Here is a 21,603-nt window from a genome sequence, read left to right on the forward strand (position 1 = left end):
TGACCACCAGAGGTGATCATATAAAAGAACCATTTTAAGTTTTTATTTATTTTAACTTAGATCTGAAGAAGCTGTGTTAACAGTGAAAGTGCTCATCTTTAAATAAATACTCATTCTTTTTACATAGTTGGTCTTGAGATACTCTTCATTTCTTGGACCTGTTTTGCTCCTGCAACCTCCAACTTGATTTTACTTCTAAGTGCTTTCTAAACTGGGTGACAGGCAGCATTCATCTGGTGTATTCAGTAGTGTGCTGTTTTAAGTTTAATTATCACAATATATGCCTAACTATCCTGTCCTGCTATGCTATGGAGTGTATCATCATGGAACACATACACATTCTGAACCTACAGACACTGGATCCTACACAATTTGGTGTTGTTGTGGGTACATCTTGCCTCTTGCAGATGTTTGATGTCTTTAAACAGTTAACAGGTCCATAGACGTACACAGGGTTGTCCACACAGCCTATCTGGAGCTCGCACATCACTTCTACACAATACCCCACTTGGCCTTTGCACATTAGATCACCGGATTCAATATCTACACATATGTCACAATCTGGATTGTAACTGGATCATGGATAGCACACACATGGTCAGTATTGCAGGTGCCATGTCTGACTATACACCAGTTACACATGGCATCCCACAGGGCTCAGTCCTGGGACCTCTCTTGTTCTGTGTATATTTCTGATACATACTGGCTAACACAGGAGGAATATGGATGACCATGTTTGCAGATGACTGCAAACTGTGTGCCATATTCGACTCCACAGCTGGCACAGGCATCCTCAGAAACAGTCTCACAGAGATGGCTGACTGGTGCCAGAGCCATGGCCTACAGCTACCTTACCTTTGGTAGTAACATTGTGCACACACATTACCACATAGGTGATGATACATCACGTACAGTGTGTGTGGTTTGTGATTTGGGGACATGAATACTTAGTACTCTTGCCTTTGACATTCACGTTGCCAGTGTTGTTGGACACACCTTCTATTTAGACAACCTTATCCCATACAGTTTTACATCCAGATCAGGTGGGGTCATTGTGACCCTGTAGTTATCTGACACATGCTTGGATACAATGGCCCATTTTGGATGTACCTTACCCAATACCTGCAGCAACTGGAATGTACACAGATTTACATACCAAGTGGATCTAGGGACTCACACAGATGGTATGCACAGTTTGGTTATGGTGACCCCAGCTCTCCTCAGTTGCTTATTGCCTACTTGGATGCAGTCTGTGTCTTTTCTTTGATGCCATGTCCATCACAGCATTGATGGACAGGCTCCACATGAGGATATCAAAGTCCCTTACAGCTACATGCTTCAGGGACAGGTACATGAGCAATGATGTTAATAGGACATGATGGAGGGGCATATTACCATCACAGAGGCTCCACTCACTCGGGAATGTGATCACAGTACCACATATGCACAGACCCATGCTGAACACCTACAGGTGACATCTTCACAGGTGGACAGGTGATCGCATGTTTAGCCTTGGGATATGTTATGGGTCCTTGATAGACAGAGGTAGAATGAAATGAACATATGTGAGATATCTTGTGTGACCTACTATTGACAGGCAGGGGTCTACTGATCTAGCATGATTGCAGACTACAAACACACTGTGGCTAGGCTTCTACATACCCTAGGGCAGATAGCCTAGTGTCAACCTCTGAACCTATGCTAATGTTCAGGATGCACATTGTTCAGTGATGGTACTGATTGCAGGTTTTGTTTCTTCTTTGCTTTACCACTTCCTATGAACAACCTAGGTTTCTGCATAACATATTTGATTGTGACAGTATTTCACTATTTATATTGTGTCTGTTGTCATATCACTGTGTGCACATGGTGGATTGGTGAATAGTGCGAGGTTCCTGGGTTGACACTTGCAACTGTGGGATATGTGTGGCCCACTGCTGTACTCAAACTTGACCTAAGTGTGTTAGTTCAGACTTTCAGTGTTTTGTTGCCTGACATTTGTCTCATAGTTTCAAGTGTGTGGGCATGCCCAGTGTGACCTTGCAGTATGTTGCTGTCTGAGGTCCACTACGTTTATTGATGTGTGTGAACATTACCAATATTAACATTTGTACTATATATGTGTTGAACATCAGGTTCTATTATTACTGCAGGCCTCACCTTTGTGTCTTGACTCAACAGGGATTATGCTATGCATGCAAGGTTTCCATTAGATACTTAGCATTGACTTATCAACATTTTTTCATGCAAGCTGACCATAGACATGCTGTCATGGTTTAGTGGTTCTGTACTCTGATTATAGTGCACTGTATCCTGGGTTCAAGGACTGTCACTGCTTCATATTTTCATACATGGCAGAACAGACTGCAGAACAGACTGCTTCAAGAAAAGTGAAGCAAATATGAACTTGTTAACCTGATTTTGATGAACTATACCCACATTTGACCAGACTTGCACAACATTGCTCAATGTTGCTCAACATTGCTGGACGATGCACAATATTGCTGAAAATTGCCTGTAGTTGTGCTACTTAGTGTGTGCAATTTTCTTCACATATACTAAATAGTGGTGAGAGCTATTTAGCAGTGCTTTATACTGCTTAACACATAGCAATCATGCCTCAGGTGGGGCTGTAGGGCTGCCTATGTCGGATGCACATTTTACACTCCCTATACATGTTTGTTAACAGGTAGTGTCAAGTTAGGCATCGCTTTTACTATATGTGCGAGTCGGAGAGAGGTATCATTTCTAGGGTTCCTACTGAGCCAGTGTATATGCTATGCGTTGCCTCTTTGCCAAGGCCAAAGCATACTGGGCACGCCTCCTTCTGCCTACTGAGGCAGGCTCAGGTTGTTCCTCCTCTGAGTCACGCTCTGCCTGCAATGGTCTTGGCAATGGTGGGGGGCTGTTGTGCCCAGCCCTATGCTGCTCCTGCTGCAGCTGTTTTCACAGGATCTTATTGTGTAGCATAGCACATACCATGACTATTTGGGTACATGCAGTTGGTGAGTACTGCAAGGCTCCACCAGATGTGTCCAGGCACCGGAACCGTGACTTGAGCAGCCCAAACACATGCTCGATTACATTTCATGTTTATGCGTGTGCCTCATTATGGCATTCCTGTTCAGGTGTGTGTGCATTTCTGATGGGTGTCATCAGCCACGGCTCGAGTACATATCCAGCATCCCCCACTAGGTGACTATGAGGGATGTCCCCATTGGCAAATGTCTAGTATAGCTGTGTCAGATGCCAGATATGGGAGTCATGGTAGCTTCCAGGGCAGCCAGCACATACATTCATTATTGTGCCCTGGGCATCACACACGACCTGGCAGTTGATGGAGGGGTAACCCTTGCGGTTATAGTAGACACTACCCCGCTCACTGGCTGGTGCTTTGATGCAAATGTGCATGCAGTCTATTGCACCCACTACCTCAGGGTATTCTGCTATTTGCTGGAAGAGACGCATATTGCTGGCCAATACCTCACGGGAATTGGGGAAATATACATGATCACCAACATGTGCTGCCATGGCATTCAGGAACTGGTGCAGTACCCTAGATGCTGATGCCTGTGAAATCCCCATCATATCGCCAGTTGGTCTCTGGAAGGTACCTGTTGCTAATATTCTTAGGCCAACACATACCTTGGTTTCCATTGGGATGGGTTCCCCTCTGTTGGTTCTGTGTGTGAGGCGTGGCCTGCACAGCTCAACAATTTGCTGCATGAGGTGTCTGTCCACTCCATAGTGCTCCACTATCTCCAGCTCATGTAGCCTCCGTCTCCTCACTGTGGGTTGCTCAGCAGCATTTGCATTGTCACTACCCTCAGCATGTTGCATATGTCACCTTATGACAGCAATGGCAGTCCCTAACATTTCTTTGTCTCAGTGAAGCTTTTTCAGTTTTCACTTCTATAAGCTTACTGCAGTGTTGCAGTGTGTCTGAGAAATACATACTGGACTGTTTTTGGTTGGGTTTTGAGTGCTGGGCTGGGCTGGGCTAGTGTAATGCCTGTGTAATTGGCTAATTCCCATTGTTTTCACCTGCTAGCTCTGCTAGTACTCCCTGGTTAACTTCCTACTATTTGTTGTGCTTCCTTTTCCCTTTCTGTTTCCTCAGGGGGCAGTGCCACGCAAACAAGTGCAAACACGCGCACACCAGCTCACATGTGCACACACATGCTTACACGGACTACAACTTGCTTATTCCTGTTAAAACACATGCACACCAGCGCAAACACGCTTACAACTGTTTACACAGCCTTACATATGCTTACTCAAGTCTACACACGCGCACACATGCTTACATGCGCACACACTGTCTTACTCAGTTTACTGGCACGCACACGCGCACATGCGCGCTCAGCAAGAAACTTTGGTGTTATCCACAGCATACACCTTTGATTTCTTGACTTTATCTGGCCTACCTGTTGACACACCTCTTTCACTATTATGTAAATGTAAGCTGACACATGTCGCTCTGCTCCAATGAGCTGCACTCCTTTCATACATACCCCGCTCATGATGTCACCTATCTTCTACTCTGTTACTCCCCTTATCCTACTCCTACACTCCACTGACTGTGCTCATTTGCAATTCTTGCGATTCACTATCATAACTCTCATTCGCATAGGATAGCCTACTAATGCTTAGTTACATCTCTTAGACTGAGCTTCCCCCCTTAGCAACCTCTACTCGGTGGCCATGTTGTCTTCAGCCTGCCATTTCCTTGCATTGTAAATTCATTTTAGCTATGAAATCCTCATTTGTGGATCTTAATTATTAATTTTCTGCTTTTTAGGACGCAGTGTGTTTGCGCGGCAGTGCACTACAGTTAAACCCCGGAAATCAGGATTAAAAAAAAGTTATTTTATTTTTAATTTGCATCACTTCCCATTGCCAATGGCCATATTTTTGGCCATTGGCATGCTTCCTCCTGTGAATGCATGTTTTTTTACCACTGACACGGCTCTGTTTTGCTATTTGCAGAACCGTACTCAGTTATCAACAGAGTACATTTCTGCAGATAACACTACTCCTACTCGGACAGGTTCGGGTTTCCTGGATCGCAAATTTACCTCATTTGCATGGCTTTCGCCTGCAATTGAGGTAATTTGCATATCCCAGCCCTGTCCGTGTAGGACTAGTTTAGAGAGCTCAGTTGCATACCCCTGCTGGCTGTTCCTGGATTGCTCGGTGGACATGTTGGCTTGCTGGAGTCTTACTCTACTCTTATACTCCGTGCAAGCCTTCGTGAATCCGGACCATAGTTTGTAGATAATTGTTAATCAGGTGTATGCTTGTCAGAATGACAGCCTATCTCCTCAGCTGCCTTTTGCTCCATCATTTAATTTGCCTAAACCATGAAGTGAATAGGCCACAGGGCATGCACCAGGTCTGGGAATGAATGGACTGGCTCTCTCATCACTGGGAACAAATGGTCTGTCTAGACTTACAGAAGGGATTTGAGGAAAACTGAGTCATTAGAGCAGTAATAAAAAGTACACTTTAGCAAGTCCATCTGAAGTGACCGGTCATTTTCATTAACGTTATTAAACTATATTAAGCTTGTGTGACCTCAACATTTGTCTTATTAAGTAAATGGGTGTAGGAAAAATGCCCCCTCCACCTTGTATAAGTCCATAAAATGCTTGCATGGAAACAGTGAAGTGCATAAACTGGAGTCATTTAAGTATATGTTATCCAAAATTTACTTTATGTCACAGTTACTTGTTCAAGTCCAATAAATGTGAACTCATCTATTGTAAGAAAAAGTTTATTTAGGATAAAATTATATACATTCGGTTTCTATGAGGGGCAAATTCCCCAGTACAGGGGGATGGGACATATCTGTTTATGTCCTATCTGAGGTTGCTATCTTCAGGGGAAAGGTGATATTTTTTACAAGAAAATCTATGTAGATATATATATATATATATATATATATATATATATATAAATATATGGATTCACTTCATAACACTGAAAATTTAAAACACTGAAAATGAGAAAACTTCATAATATAGAAGACCAAAACACTGAAACTTCAAAACAGTGAAAACTCAAAACATTGAAACTCAAAACACTGAAAACACATATCATACATATACTGAGTTAAAACAACATAAATCATAGCACTTTCCATCAAGTGTAAGTAGGTGTAAGTGTACTTAGTGTAGTAAAGTGCAATCTTGGAGTTTATATATATATATATATATGTGTGTGTAGCAGGGGGTGTTGGGGCTGCAGCCCCCACATGGGATATATATATATATATATATATATATATATATATATATATATATATATATATATATATATATATTATATATACATGTCTGGTGAAGGGTGGTTGTCTAGGGCTTGGAGTAAGGATCCTTATTGGTCCCTTTGAACCTTTTTAAAGTTTTTTCAAATTTTTAGCTTCTGATATTTAAGCCCTGCATTTGAGCAAGTTTCTGATTGCTTGTACCCAGCTGAACTGAGGTAGTCTACCAGCCACAAGTCTGACCTGAGATTCCAGATGACTAGGGGCTTCTGAGCTTCCCAAAAACATAGGTTGCCTGTTTCTTGCTTATTTATAATATTTACTGGACTTTCTATTGCCTGCCATCTACTTAATTACTGTATTTATATACCGTGTACTAAACTACACTGTTGTACTGCAATTGTCTGCCTTACTGTACCTGTTAAATCTCATTTTACTGCTGTTTTCGTTTTTTGCTATTTTCATTGTTTAAGTATTTGCTGGTACTTGTTACTGCTACAAAGCAATATGTTCTGCTTCGTCTGGTTTTCCTACCAAGCAGTGTTAAAATAACTGATTTGTTAGCTGTCTAAAACATTCTTTAGAGTCTCCTTGCTGATGTTCTGCTGTTTTAAACATGTTTGTGTGTCTCACTGCTATTTTTCTGCTGTGTTAAACATTCTCTAGAGTTTCTCACCAAAACTAGGGGAGCTAGTAGCTGTAGCATAGCCCAGATACAGGTTTGCTGCATCTGGGTCTGTTTGTAGTGATTGTTTGTTCTGAGCACGTTTTCTAGGCCATCTTTGATTGGAAGGAACCTTTCTGCACTCTAGTGAGAGAAGTGTGCTAATTGGAGCCTGTCTGGTGAAGGGTCTTTGGTCTAGGGCTTGAAGTAAGCATCCTCATTGGTCATTTTGAACCTTTTTAAAGTTTTTTTTTTCAATTTTTTTTTTCAAGTTTTTAGCTTCTTTTATTTAAGCTCTACATTTGAGCAGGTTTCTGCTCGTTTGCATGTTGTCCAGCCCAATTGTGTGCCATAATCAGACAAATAAATTCAACAATTTTTCCCTTAGCTGCAGCTGTAGCACATTAGTGTAATCCTCATCCTCAGTACTTTCCTGGTCAAAGAAATACTGCTCGTGAGCTGTAACCTGAAAAACCACCAGCAAAAAAAAAACCCTGTCAGAAATATCCGCTCCACTGAGCTCCTCCTTGTTTGATCCTGAAAAGCCTCTCTTTGTGATAACAGTCTTCAACCTAGCATTACAGACAGCTGGACTACCCTTGGTTCTTCTGCTAAGCATGTTGACTTGGGTCTCTTGAGGCAGTGTAGCAACTGCCTCATGTACACCGACAACCCTCTACTAATAACTCACTCTAGTACATAGTGCAAGAGATGTATCTGCACCATGAATCTTGAATCCATGCTCTCTCACACTCAAAACAGTTGCAATGAAGAGGTTGTCAACCCCCCCATCAATACTCATGCACATAGTACCTCTACTCATACACATAGTATGCATCAAACACAAAAATCAACATATGCGGGAGTTCTCTCAAAAAACTTACAGAAACACCAGAGACCTCCAAAACACAAGGCTGCTACAACTAACATAGTTCCCACAGCACCCATGATGACACATAGTAACATCAGTGTCTTATCTACCAGGCCCGTAAGGTGTAACACTCAAAAAAACAAATCTTCTTGTCATTGGAAACTCAATAGTGAGACACACGGATGTCCCACTCACCAGGCTGGACAAAGAGAAAGTGAAGGTCAGCTGCTTGTCCGGTGCCAGGATTCATCAGATCATGCATGCACTAAGGTCTGTCAGCAATAAGTGCCATTATGACTCTGTCATAGTTCATGCTGGAGCGAACAACCTGAGATGTACCTCACTGGACTGTATGAAGAGAGACATGATTGAGCTGTCTGAGTATGTGTCCAGCCAAGTATGTCCCTAGCCTTGAGCAGCATACTTCCCTCACCTAGAATGATTCCACAGTATAAACAAAAAATGATTGATTTCAATAATTGGCCTAGTTTTTGGTATCATTCAAAGGGCATCCAGTTCCTTTCAACCTGGGAAGCCATGGTCAACAAACCTTGTTGCTTTGCCAGAGATGGTTTGCACCTGGCACCTCTAGGCTTTTCCCATAGTGCCTTTTTTAGGGCAGGTCTTAAAAACAAACTTACTGACATGAAATTTGCCAACCAGAACAAAATAAGGGTCATGCTGCTAAATGCTAGGAGTTTAATCTAAAAACTGCACTCCCTGGAGGCATTTCTATCACTAGAAGATGTAGATATCTGTGCAGTTACAGAAACCTGGTTCAAGGCCTCAGAGAGTACCCCAGCATTATAAGGCTACAATGCCTTCCGCAGCTTTAGACAGCAAAATGAATGTGTGAAAACCAAAGGAGGTGGTGTTTCTATCTATATTAGGGATAGTCACCTCCTGTCTAATTAGACTGGAATACTCCATGGAGTTACTCCAAGTTCAGGTTATGGTAGCTAAGACCCCCATTCAAGTCATAGCCAGTTATAGATCCTCCACCATGGGTCATAACACCCACAAAGCCTACTTGACCAAACTGGAGTCAATCCAAATTTTACCAAGCACAATGGTTATGGGGGATTTCAATTATCCCACCATCAACTGAGAAACATATGCTAGTCCCAACTCGTTATCGCAAAAGTTCCTTGACTTTGTTATTGCAAATGCCCTGGAACAAATTGTTCATACCCCGACAAGAAGAACATACCTTCTAGATCTGGTCCTCATTAAGATATCAAACAGATGCACTGGCATAAATGACAGATATTCATTAGTTAAATGTGACCACAAAACAGTCACCTTTGTGCTGGCACTAACACCAGAACTCACAAAGGGTGAAATCAGACTAAAAAATTTCACCAAGGCAAAGTATACCTTCTAGGCAAATGTATAAATGCATTCCAAGCCCCACCCAAGCTAGAAGTGGTAACTACACTGAAGCTTACACTAAAGCCCTGTACAATCACTTGCATAAGTGTATAAACATGGCTGTACCAGAAAGAATCAAAGCTAGAGCCCCAAGTAAAAACAAGCTGCCATGATGGACATCCAGCATCAACAAATTTTACAATAAACACAAAAATTTGATGTCCAAGAAAACAAAGGCAAGTCCCCAACAATGGAAAAGCAACCTCCTCAGCCTCAACAGGAACATAAGACAACTTGTCAAATCCTCTAAGTGCTCCTTTGAGAGAAACTTAAAGGTAGGGACCAAGCATGTGCACAACTAGTGACCAACAGTATCACACACACTGACCCCAGCGAGATAGCAAACCTGCTAGCAGATAGGTTTGATGACAATTTCACTCCCTTAACCCCTCCTAACTTAGCACAAACCTCCCCCCAACCCCCACCACCCTACATACTATATCTGAAGAGCAGGTCCTCAAAGCCTTGTCCAAAGCTAAAAACACAGCCTCTATGGGACCAGACAACATTACAAGTTGTCTTCTGAACAGGCAAAACATGAACTAATATCACCATTAATTACCCTTTTCAATAACAGCCTAACCACTGATTTTGTTCCTGTGGAATGGAGAGCAGCAACATTTATTCCCCTCCAGAAAGGTGGCATAGCAACAAACCTGGGGAATTACAGACCCATAACCCTGAACAGCTTCATCTGTAAGGCCTTGGAATGTGTCATTATGGACCTCATAAATAAAGACATAGGTGACCTCCAAACCCTGGATCCTATCTAATTTGGCTTTGTCAAGGGAAAAACCTGCCTGTTAAATCTGGTGGACTGCTTTGAAAAGGTGACCAGGGCCATTAATGAGGGCAAATCTGTGCACACAGCATACCTTGACTTGGCAAAGGCTTTCAACACAATCCCACACTCAGGCATTACCGATAATCTTAGAAAACTGAATGTAAAACCCTTTGTTGCAAGATGGGTTGCCAACTGGCTCACAAACTGGGCACACACTATCAAAGTGGATGACTCCACATCAACCAGCAGACCTGTTACCAGCAGGGTGCCACAGGAGTCAGTGCTGGGCCCCCTGCTCTTTGGTATATACTTCTCAGAAGTTCAGGTCAAAATTAAGAGGTTGTGGCTAACCAAGTTTGCAGACGACTGCAAACTAGGTGCAATCATTGAATCCCCAAATGATGTCAGTATACTCCAGAAGGATCTTACACAGATCAACGACTGGTTTACTAGTCACAGTCTCAAACTGAATGGAAATAAATGCATCATCATTCCCTTCAGCACAAACAATGTCCCTTCACACTATCAAATCAACAACAATACCCTAAGTACCCATAAAGTGGTAAGCGGACCTGGGATCACAAGTTGTCTGCAGCCTTAACTTCAACCACTATGTTTCTACTGCAGTATGTAAGGCTTTCTACTTAGCACACTTGATTAGTAAAGGCATCACCTCACCAGCAAAAGAGGTTATAACCCCTCTATACTTGGCACTAATTTGGCCCATAATTGAGTATAATGCCCTGTTCAGCTTGTACTGTACAAAACACCTACAGCAGCTGGAGAGACCTCAAGGGGCTCCAGCATATGCCATACACAGACCACCTACAGTCCCTGTCAGCATATTCTGTATCATATAGACTTCTTAGGAGAGACTTATGCATGCCCTACAGAGCAATCCAAGAGCCAAACCTAATGAACTTGCTGCATATCAGTAAATCAAATGGGACAAGTGCTACCCATTCTAGGGACCTAAATATGGTCTGTGACTTAAATAGGAGACATGCTGGAGGGACAGATTTATCTCCCAGCGACTGCTACATCTGTGGAACAAGCTACAAATTCAAGTGAAACAGAGCACCTCTATGACACTGTTCAAGAGGAACCTGGATGAGTGGATGGGGCACCATAAATTCTTACCAGGGATAGCACCCACAACCCTTTTGAAAATGGGCAGTCATCACTAAATGCAATCTTGGGTATTGACTAGCATTTTCTTGGTATTACATCGGGATGAAACAGCTAGGCTTAAAATGACCTCCAGGTCGATAGCCTAGTAATATTCTATGATCCTATTACTTCATTGGAATACTTCATTTTCTCATTTCAAGGCTTTAAATAATAGAAAAATAAATAACATGATTAATTTAGCCAACCAAATTTACTATTTTTAACCACTTATGAATCTAAAACAGAAATCGTACCCAAATAAATACCAAAGTGTATTCTCAAACTGAATGCAAATTGTTGCCTTATTGACCTAAGTTGACAGTATAACAGGCCAACACATACAGAAACATATAAATACTGGTTCTTTTTATTCTGTAATGATGTCAGTTTCAACAAACATTTGATATTGGTGTGGCCATTAAATGCAGGAAACCAATTAGCCTGCAAGCTGATCTGCCATTATAATTCCTTTACTTCTAAAAAGATACTAAAATACCCATAATCTATTACTGAAAACAGACATTTCCAGAATGTTGGGTACCTGGTACTGTGAGAAAATACATCATTCCCTTCATAATAACTTTTGTGTCATAATTAAGCTGATAAACCTTTTTGGAGCAGCTTTCTTGTGGTCTTACTTACATAAAAGTTGTTACAAGTAATACACTTTGCTGCTTATACTACACTCAATGACTTACTAGCATAATGCACCTTAAATACAAATATCTTTACCAAATGATAAATTAAACAATGGATCATCATCAGTATATCTGCAGGCTTAAGTCTGTATAACCACAGATGTCAAATTAAACTGTCATTTTTCCAACAGTGTCTTCAGACTCCTGCCATTCTTATATATAATCTTTAGGGCCACTGCAACAACTGTTACCAAATCTTGATTATCTAAAACAGTTTTCCAATTCTCCATAACTATCCTTCTGATACCATAACTGTCAACAGAATTTATTAATCCAAAAGGATGTGCATAAAGATTATTGTGATTTTCACCACTACTTACAAATGAGTCTTTGCTGTAGAAACTTCATATATCTATTGCCTGCTGTTTCTTTAACAATGCTAGTCATAGGTCAATACTAGGCTAACTGTCCTGAAAGGCCATTTTATGTCTAGCCAATAACCCAAGATGAAAATCAAACCCTGTACCTCATGTTTATGAGGCAAAGACCTTAACCATTATACCATATCCACTGTACCCTTGCAGCAACCCCTTAGCAGAAATAACTTACTAAGGAATTTATATTCTTCTGAAAATATTGTGTTATCAGAGGTTAATCTGGACACATATAAAGTGTCCCTTCACCACACTCATCTTCATATGACCAGTCCGACAACTTGTAAATAACTGTTTAAAAATATCCACTTCAAAAAAATTAAAGCAAACTTATACTCCAACTTCTTTTCAAAGGTATTGAATTTAACTGAATTTTAACATAATTAGTATAACCATGAGACTGATTACCTGTAAATTTTAAAAATAACTATTTGCTTTCAAATCACACAACATTGCATTAAAAGATTCTTCTGACCCACTTTATAAAAATGTCAATTTGATTGTGTAAATAAGGAAAGTCTATTTGTGGCTATAGATATCACTTCTCTTTATACATGTATTCCATGAAAAGATGGTACTGAATTGGTTAGACACTATATTTATTATAATACTTAACATACAAAGGCATTCAGTAACACAACAATTTCTTTGTGTTTGGTTCTAAGAATTAGTGACAGATTACTGGTGTAGCAAATCTTGTTCTGGTACAAGTGCTATATGCTTATCCTGATTTTCACTTGTGAGATTATACAAACATTATCGATTACTTTTATTTTAGGAATAGAAAAAAATCCTCCCGTGGTATGATGGCATCAGGGTCATTTCACTCAGCTCTCAAATAAATAAGTAGGCAATAAGCAATCAATAATGCCCAACAGGGTGTGTGCTGCGTCAGGCCTCTACACCCCTGGAAAGACATTATTTATACATTAACACACACCCTGGAGGGCATTATTGTGCTTAGATAATTGGCTGTCTGTGTTTTACTTACTTACTTATTTTTTACTACCATATTATTTTTTATATATCTTTGATGTAAAATAGTTCCTCCACCTAATGTTTCAAACTTGCTGTAGTATATGTAATTGGTGTTGGAGGAAGCATTTTACATCCAAAATATAACATTTTTAAAAAAGAAAAAAATACAATATATATATATATATGTATATATATATATATATATATATATATATATATTTATTTGTGTGTGTGTGTGCATATACATACATATATCCAGTTATTTATTTTTTTGGTTCCCTACTCCCAAAATGTTTGGTTTGTTGCCAGGCATTGGGGATTGATGTCACTAAATAAACATATACATTTGAGTTTCACAATTTAACGATGCTTCAGAGATCATCCACATGCAACTAACAATGGATAAAACTGAAATTCAAATTGTAGATTGCTACAGACCAAAAACCACAAAAAAGAGGACAAGGTGCCGTACAAAGCCAAAAAACGCGATCCTTCAGCACGTAGAATGTCAACAAGTAAGCACAAGCAGGCAAATCTTCACGAAACAGTTTTAATCCAGCAATAAAAGCTCTCCTAAAAACATTCTAGCAATAAAGGTTCTCCTAAAAACATCCAGCAATAAAGGCTCTCCTAAAAACATTCCAGTAATAAAGGCTCTCCTAAAAACATCCAGCAATAAAGGCTCTCCTAAAAACATTCCAGCAATAAAGGCTCTCCTAAAAACATTCCAGCAATAAAGGCTCTCTTAAAACCATCCAGCAATAAAGGCTCTCCTAAAAACATTCCAGCAATAAAGGCTCTCCTAAAAACATCCAGCAATAAAGGCTCTCCTAAAATCATTCCAGCAATAAAAGCTACAGATCACTCAACATGTCCCAGGACTCTCATTCCGTGTTTCTGGAAACACTGGGAAACATAAAGGTTCTACCAAACACCCTAATATTGGGTGATTTCAATTACCCAAACATTAACTGGGAGAACTACTCAAGTACTAACTCCCTTGCCCAACTTTTCCTAGAATTTATAAACTCAAATGCCCTGGTTCAACTGGTCAACACTCCCACCAGAGGTGACAACATATTGGACCTGGTCATCACCAACATGGGCAACCAGTGTTCCACAACAGAGATCAACCCCTTGCTGGTTAGATCTGACCATAAACAAATCACTTTGGATATCCATATTCCGCCCCCACCCCCGGACAAGAAAGCCACCATGAAAAACTTTTCAAAAGCAAACTTCACGTTACTTAAGACCAAGGTGGAAAGTTTCACAGCCCACATGCTGAAGGATAACACTATCCAAACTGCAAAATCCTTTACTAATACATTCCACGGGCAGCTACAAGAATGCATGGATCATGCCATCCCATACAAAACCAAGACTCACTCCTCCAAGAAAAGGAAACCAGTCTGGTGGACTCCTGCCATAAACAAGCTATACAAAAGAAGGAGGAAACTAGTACAGAAAAGAGTAAAATCCCAAGAAGGGAAGACATCCCTAATCAGTATCAGCAAGAAACTACGATCCCTCATAAAATCATCCAAGATGAGCTTTGAAAGAAAAATTGCCAAGGACTCCAAAGATAATCACAAGGCATTCTTTAGCTATGCTCAGAGTTAGTGCAGAATGGCACAAAAAACACTGAATCGACTGATATCGCCAACATCCTGGCAGACAGGTTCAGCGCAAACTTCATCCCCCTCTCACCCCCAAAAGGGCCCATAACCATACCAGAAGAATGTAGAGTCCCTGAAATCTCAGACACTCAGGTTAAAACAGCCCTCTCCAAAGCCAAGAACACAGCATCAATGGGACCAGATGGTGTCCCAGGCTGCATCCTACATGAGCTCAAAGATGAACTAACCCCTCACCTAAACACACTGTTCAAACTCAGCCTCTCCACAGGCTACATACCCATAGAGTGGTGCACAGCAAAGGTTATTCCGCTCCACAAAGGTGGAGCCACAACAGGCCCCAGGAACTATCGCCCTATAAGCCTGACTAACTTGGTCTGCAAGGCTATGGAGCGCATCATCATGGAACTCATTAACAGAGACATTGGGAACCTACAAACACTGGACCCTACCCAGTTTGGCTTTGTTAAGGGCAGATCATGCCTCCTAAACCTGGTGGACTTCTTTGAGACAGTTACCAAGGCTATAGATGAGGGAAAAGTGGTACACACAGCTTATCTTGACCTCGATAAGGCTTTTGACACCATTCCCCATTCTGGTATTATAGACAAGCTCACTAGCCTGAACATAAACCCCTACGTCACAAGATGGGTTCCCAACTGACTAACGGACAGAACCCACATGGTGAGAGTTGCAGGAGCTAGGTCAGAATCTAAACCGGTTGCAAGTGGCATTCCCCAGGGCTCAGTCCTAGGACCCCTCCTCTTTGGCATATACTTCTCAGAGGTACAGACAAGCACAGGAGGACTATGGCTGACCAGGTTCACAGATGACTGCAAACTAGGGGTTATAATTGACTCTCCGGCTGACAAACACATCCTCCAAAAGGGTCTCACTGAGACAGATACCTGGTGTCAAAATCATGGTCTCAAGCTAAATGCCAAAAAGTGCATAGTCATCCCCTTTGGAAAAAATAAAGTACCCACAAACTACCACAAAGGTGGTAGTCCCCTAAATACAGAAGATGTAATAAGGGATCTGGGGACCCAAGTAGATAGTAATCTCACCTTTGATAATCACATTGCCAAAGTGGTTAGAAAATCCTTCTACGTGGCCCACCTAATCACAAAAGGGTTCGCATCCAGATCAAAAGAGGTCATTGTGCCCCTCTATTCATCACTCATCAGACCCATCTTAGAGTACAATGTCCCATTTGGGATGTACCTTACAAGACACCTGCAACAGCTGGAAAGACCACAGAAGTACCTCACCAAGAGGATCAATGACCTCAAACAGATGCCTTATGCAGCTCGACTGAAGAAACTCCAGTTGTACTCGGTTGCATACCGCCTACTCAGAGGTGATCTCTGCCTGACATACAAGATCATGTCCAACCCAGAATTGATGGACATGCTCCACCTAAAGAAAACCTTATCCTCTTGAGCCACATGCTCTAGGGATCTAAACCTCACCACAACAATAAATAGGATGTGCTGGAGGGATACATTCCTGTCCCAGAGACTTCCCATGCTTTGAAACAAGATCCTGAACTACATTAGGCAGAGCTCCTTGCTAACACTCTTCAAAAGAAAACTTGATGAGTGGATGGGAAACAGAAAGTTTACCACGGGGATCACTTCAGTTGCTCTGCTGGACAGAGGCACAGGGAACTAATCTAAGGCGGGCGGCGAAAGCCAACACATTCTGGCTAGGCTTATAAATGCCTTTGGGCAGATAGCCTAATATCCACCTATGAACGTATGAACCTATGAACTCCTTTAGAAAATGCATTCTAACAGAAATCCTGTTATTTAAGCAACTTTGTAGTTTAATAATAGCAATAATTAAAAATCTTTTCCTATTTTTGAATCTTTGTTCCCCCTTCATTTTAGGCTTTATCCAGATTTTTTCAATTTAGAGGTCGGGAGGTATGCAAATCTCTTTAATGCTGCTGCCAGTGGTCGATGTCACTCACCCACTAGCACTTCAGAAAATGCATGCTAACACAAATCTTATTATTCAAGTAACTTTCAGATTTTACAACAGTACTATTTAAAATCTTTTCCTGTTTTGAGTCTTTGTTCACCCTTTATTTTAGACTTTATCCAGATATCATGAGCTAAAAGGTCTAGTGGTATGCAAACCTGCTTCTGTTCATAGGTTTATACTAGGCTAACTGCCCTAGGGCATTTATAAGCCTAGCCCAAAGTTATGTGGCTTACGCCGCCCCTTATGTTAGAAATACTGTGCCCATTAGTTTGTTTTGCCTCTGTCCAGTAGTGACACATAGGTTCATAGGTTTATACTAGGCTAACTGCCCTAGGGCATTTATAAGCCTAGCCCAAATAAACAGACTCTCCAAGGTTTAAACCCAGGACCCTGCACACCATAGCCAAGGTGATTTACCACTAAGCCATCTCAGATAAGACAAGAAGTGTAATTGTTAGAAGATTATATGAGGGAATAGATCAACAAAAATACTAAGAAATATAGATGTGATAAAAGCAATGCACAGTATTAGAACAGACCAGGATCTATTATGTACTATTGGAGATAACAAACTAAAAATTTCAAAACAGGCAAAAAGACTTAGATGATACAAAGATAAATATAAGGGAAAAGCACAAAATAAGCAATTTATTGATGACTCAAAAAAGTTTTATAGAGAACTGGGAAATAAGGTAAAAGGAATTGAAAGACTGCAAAAAAAAGAGGATGTAGATACATTTTGGAGAAGTATCTATGAAGATCCTGTGGAACATAACAAAGATGCTAAATGGATAGAAGAAGTAAAAGAAAGAATAAGAAGTTTAAAGGTACAAGATATGAAATGGGATGAAATAACAGTCAGAGAGATTGAAACAGTTGAGAAAAGCCTCTAAGTGGAAAACCCCAGGCCCAAATGCAGTACCTAACTTTTGGCTTAAAGTATTAACTTCTTTGCACGAGGACTTAGCCATGAGTAAGAGCTATTTATATGCACACCCCGAACACACACCACACTGGTTAACAACAGGAAAAACAATGCTCTTACTTAAGAGTGAACCTGCAAGCTACCCTAAACATTATAGGCCAATAACTTCTCTTCCAACGATGTACAAACTATACATGGGGAATTGACGCCGATAGAGTTTATAGTCATTTAGAAGAAAACTCAATTATGGCAGTAGAGCAAAAGGGCAATAAAATAAAGTCATATGGAACAAAGTATCATTTGTTGTTAAATAAAGTCATAGTGGAGAACTATAAACAGGGGAAGAATCTAAGTATGGCATGGACTGACTAGAAAAAAGCATTTGATAGTATTCCACATTCATGGATAAAAGACTTCTTAAAAATGTATAAGTTACACCCTACACTGATTGACTACATTACAGTAATCATAAAACAGTGGCAGACCACTTTGCAATTAAGCTATGATAAAGGACAGATTATTATCACAGGGATAAAAATTCAAAGGGGGATATTCCAGGGTGACTCTCTGTCACCATTGCTATTCTGCCCTGCCATTAATCCATTAAGCTGTTTACATAACAGCTTAGGCCATGGCTATAATTTGGCTTCTAGAAAACAACAAAGTCTAATGACTTCTCATCTTGTCTTTGTCGATGATTTAGAACTGTATAGCTCATCAAATGAGGAACTGAAAGCAGAGCTGCAGATTATCAAAACTTTTTCAGATGATATTGGAATGTCATTTGGTCTTGATAAATGTGCAAAAGCAACCTTTAAAAAAGGAAATCTGCAGCACCAGGAAAACATAAGTTTGGGACAAGAATGTGATATAAAATAACTTGAGCAAGAGGGAGTGTATAAATACTTGGGAATTGATGAAGGATCGGCAATAAAACATGAACAAATGTGAATAAAGCTCAGTAAGGAGTACTTTAGAAGACTTAAATTAATCCTGAAAACAGCACTGACATCTAAGAACAAGATCAAAGCCATAAATCAGTTTGCTCTTCCTGTCCTAACTTATAGTTTTGGAGTGATTGACTGGCCCCAAAAAGAGTTGGATATATTGGATATTAAAACAAGAAGGATGCTTCATGCTTACCAAATGATTTATAAAAATCAGTGTATACCAAGATTATGGGCAGGATTCAGGAAGCCTCCGTGTAAGAGTTATAACTCTTACACGGAGGCTGCAGTTAAACGGTGTGATGTCAGCGTGTTATGCATATGCATGAGGTGCATGAGGCATGCTGAATCACACTGTAACTCTTACACGGTCCGTGTAAGAGAGTAGGGGGCGTGTCCGTAGACACGCCCCCGGAAGTCTAGAATGGCTGAAAGTAAACAGCCACGAGAGAAGCCATGGAAATGTGAATAAACACACTACACAACACATGCCCCCACAGACCAGCAATGTAAAAAGTGAACAGATGTTATAAAATGAAAATAAAAACTGTTTTATTTTTTTTAAACCCCGTAAATGTTTGCTACTGTGTCCGCTCGTGTGCGCGGGTGTGCCACTAGCGCAACTGCAGTTAGCAATCAGTGGAAAAGGATATAAGAATTAAATATGCAAAGAAAGCCAAGAAGTAATAGCATAGTGGTAGAGTTGTTGGCTTAAGAGCAGGCAAGGTTCGAGCCCACACAACAACCTTTTTTTTTTGTAAATAAGCACTAAAAAGGCCCCTGACAGTATTGTATAAATGTAAAAGTATTTCCTTTCTTAAAATGGAATGAAATGGAGCATATATTATCAGGTAATACAATAATAAAATATTTAGAAACATACTGATAGCTAAGCTGCTGTGAGACAGAGTGCCCGTAGCTGAGTAGTGTTTCAAAGTCTGCAAATTACTTGCCCATAGCTAAGCACCGGTTTAACAGGCTCAAACTGTGTGCAACTAGCTGTGCTTAGCTGAACATGTGTGTTACTAGCCAATTAAGGTTTAACCCAGCGCACACAGTTTGTGCGGAGGTACGCACCGCGCCCACGAGCTAACCGCCGGTGCGCATGCGTTAGCTCCACGCAAATGAGCGCAGACCTGGTTTTAAGTGCTTAAAAGTGCTTTTGGCATGTTTGATTGACAGGTCCTCAACTCATTCCTAGACAGTCATAAAATTAAAACTCAGTGGTCAGATTCGAACCCAGGATACCATGCACTAGAGTCAAGGTACTAAACCACTAAGCGATGACAGCAGTACTTAGAAATGCAGAAATAGCATATATATAGGATATAATCCAGAATGGAGCATGATAAAGCAGTTTCTGTGAAGTAGATACAATTCCAAAATGGCCAATCATAGAAATGTGCGGGAAAATCGGCATATATAAGCCCCATAGGCGGGAATACACAGCAGAAACGATTGTAGAATAGACCTGCAGGCAGAATGAGTGCAGTAGGGGAGGGACATTGCTTTCAAGCACAGCGGTGGGGCGTTGAGGAGTCCAGATACATGGTCTGGCTCCTAGTTCACCATCATGAGGCCCAACTCATGCAGGGCCAGGTCTCATGGGGAGCGTACAGGGCGGAGGCATGGGACCAGTTGGCTCATGATCTTACTAGTGCTACTGGGATTCCACGCACTGGTGAGCAGGTCCGTCACCACCATGCAAACCTAAAGCGACGTAAGCAAGACCAGTTGACCCAATGAATCCAGGAGGCCCGGGATATGCCCAACGCCCCACTACTGAGTAAGTTACAGTTTACTTATGTATGTATGGAATTCAACTAGCTGATACCATGGAGATGTGTATCCCAATATTACTTGTTTTGTATTACAGCTGCAGGTGTCCGCTCTGCGAATCGACGAGCACATGACCGTAGGCTGGTGCGGCTGCGCCACCATGCAGGTTAGTAACCCCACCTAGTACTTGTAAATAAATATTATAGTGTAGCATGTAGCAGAACACTGCAGTGTGTTGATTAAAAGTAATACAATGTGCAAGCAACAAGTGAAAGTCTGCAGGTATGGCTGCAACAAGTTCATCAGTATGCAAGTGAAACTGGAAATATAATTGATAGAAATAAATAGTTCTGTAATACAGATGTCCCAGCATTAATTAAATGTAGTATAACCTGCAGTAGTCTCAAGAGTACAGCTTCAGAATCTGAGGTAATCACATGTGAGATATATCCCCTGTTGAAATGCTGAATCATGACAGAAGTGAGGCTGCTAGAAAGTGTTGGAATCACCACAGGTCTAATATGTGAACAAAGCCTAGAAGTACCAACCTGAACTGTGAAATTGCAGGATGTGTGAGAGTGACAGAAAGGGTCATGTATCAATGAATAAAGTAGTAATAACTCCTGAATATATAGGCATCAGTGTGGTTTTACAGAACTAAATGCATGTGGGAATTAAAACTTAACATCCCAAACTGATGTCAGTGTGTCTGAATCTGGAATGTTCAGGCCAAAATCTGTATATGGTGATGACAGTCAACAATTTGCAGATAGAATGAATGATTGTCTGACATACTAAACATCCATAGTTGTCCCCTGCCCTGTCATCAAAGTGTAGCAGGATGATGTATCTGATCAAATTCAAAATAACTAGGATAGTGATGTATCTGTAACAGGTCTAGCATGACAGTCAATTATAAATCATTTGGAAACTATCACCCACAAGTTCACTGTGTTTCTATTACAAATGTATATCAATGTATAATTTATGAATGTGTCATCATTTTCTTTCTCCACCCCACCCTATAATTGCAAATTAAAAACCCACTAAATATTGGTATGTGAACATTTCATTAACCATGGACATTT

Source organism: Protopterus annectens, chromosome 4.part0, assembly GCF_019279795.1.
Source record: "Protopterus annectens isolate FY-2018-M chromosome 4.part0, PAN1.0, whole genome shotgun sequence".
NCBI lineage: Eukaryota > Metazoa > Chordata > Ceratodontiformes > Protopteridae > Protopterus > Protopterus annectens.